The sequence below is a fragment of the Benincasa hispida genome, chromosome 8, assembly GCF_009727055.1.
Source record: "Benincasa hispida cultivar B227 chromosome 8, ASM972705v1, whole genome shotgun sequence".
Taxonomy (NCBI): Eukaryota; Viridiplantae; Streptophyta; class Magnoliopsida; order Cucurbitales; family Cucurbitaceae; genus Benincasa; species Benincasa hispida.
The window spans coordinates 25,215,515-25,217,556 of NC_052356.1; the positions used below are offsets into that span (position 1 = coordinate 25,215,515).

Here is a 2,042-nt window from a genome sequence, read left to right on the forward strand (position 1 = left end):
TGGTTTTGTTGTTTTTCTTTCTTCATTCACTGACAGTTGGTCTTCTTTGGATGCGATCATCTCATCTTCTTGGTTGTTTTTCTGTGATTGCATTGCATGCTACTATGGATGCGGTCGCATCCTCATCTTCATTTTCATTTTTGAACTTTTCTTCTTCATTCAAACTTGGTTCATCGTTGAATTCATTGAGGTCTTCTTCATTAAGATGTTTCATGGCTCAGATAATGTAGAACCTGAGCTTTTGTCCATTCACGCTCAGTGTGATCTCTCCTTTGTACACATCAATCTGAGCGCGACCAGTGGATAAAAGTGATCATCCCAGAATGATGGGTACATCCTTGTCTACTTCATAGTTCAGGATGATGAAATCTGCTGGTAATAAAAAAATTTCGATGGTAACTAGAACATCCTTCACCTTCCCCTCTGGATGCACAAGAGATCTATCCGCTAATTGGATAGTCACCGTCGTGGGCGCCAGCTGCCCCACATTCAGCTGCTTAAAAATTGACAGGGGCATCAAGTTGATGTTGGCCCCGAGATTGCAAAGTGCTTGACCGATGTATAACACTTCGATAGAGCAAGGTACAGTGAACCTTCCAGGGTAGCGCATTTTCAGTGGAATTATGGATTTTGAACTTTGTGTCAATGCCACCGTTGCGAACTTACCAATGATTCTCTTCTTTGTCACCATGTCCTTCGGAAACTTCGCATATGCGGACATCTGTTCAATCACCTCAGTGAAAGGAATGTCAATATGCAACTGTTTCAGCATATTCATGAAGCGTTGATACCATACCTCATCATTTTTCTTCTTTTTGAGTCTCTAAGGGAATGGTGGCAGCTGTATTCTCACAGTCCCCTATTCTTTTGGCTTCGAGGTGGACACAATCTCTGGTTCCATGGCTTCTTTTTTCTTCTATTTCTCCTCGATTCAACAAAATCTTTGGTTTTAAAGCAATTGGAGCAGTTCGACTAGGCCTCTTCTCCCCCGCCACAGTCTTTCCACTCCGCAACGTCACAACTTGACATTGCTCTTTTCCCGTACCCCTTGGGTTGGCGGGAGTTCAGTTGAACTCGGTAGGGCCCTTTGTAGTCTATTCTTTAGTTCCCTCGCAATCTATCCCATCTAAATTTCTAGAATGCAGATAGACAGCGCTGGGTTGTACGTGTTGGAAAACAAATTATTCTTCACAAAATAGACTGACTGTGGTTTTATCGGGCATTCCTCCATTGGATGGCCTTCACTACAAGTAGCACAACTTGCGGTCGTCTGGTTGATTGCGTTAACTTGCTCAATATGCATTCCTGGGCTACTGATTGCGATTCCTTGAATCATATTCATCATCGCAGTCATTTGGCTCTCAAGGGATGCGATGGCCCCGTTATTCACATAACTGTCTTTGATTCTCAATCTTTGATCACTTTCTCTCCAATATTCATGGTTTTTAGAAATGCAATCAAATATATTCTTGGCCTCATCATAAGTTTTATCTAGCAAACCACCAGCTGCTGCCGTGTTGATAGCCATCTGTAATGCAGGGTTCAGTCCGTGGTAGAAAATTTCCATCTGTAAGCAGTCTAGTAAGCCATTATGCGGACAATCTCTTACCAGCCTCTTAAACCTCGCCCAGGCATCACTGAGCGATTCGTCAATTTCCTGTTCAAAATTTGTAATTGACTTCCTCCTTCTGGCATTCTTCATCGGAGGGAAGTATTTCTTCATAAACTTCTCAACTACTTCTTCCCATGATGTAATCTCCCCTAGTTCGAGAGAATAAGCCCATTTTCGTGCCTAGTCACACAACGAAAATGGAAACAATGTAGTCGAACCTCCTCAGCAGAGATATTTAGGAACACAAAAGTGTTGCAAATTTCAATAAAACTCCAGAGATGGGCACGCAGATCTTCGTCGCCTTCCACCAACTATCCGGTTCGTTGTTGAATCATCTGCAACATAATCGGTTTTATTTCAAACCTCGATCCATCCAGAGCTGGCCTCATGATTCCTGGGGAGAAATCATATAGATTGGGCGACGCATAGT

At 42.8% G+C, this 2,042-nt stretch overlaps 1 non-coding gene across 1 annotated transcript; it reads left to right on the forward strand.

The window, feature by feature from the left end:
• The first annotated feature begins 1,583 nt into the window (after window positions 1–1,583).
• LOC120084346 lies at window positions 1,584–1,690 on the forward strand. Its single transcript, XR_005483705.1, has one exon. It is a non-coding gene; the product is annotated as a small nucleolar RNA R71 (small nucleolar RNA).
• Window positions 1,691–2,042: the final 352 nt, after the last annotated feature.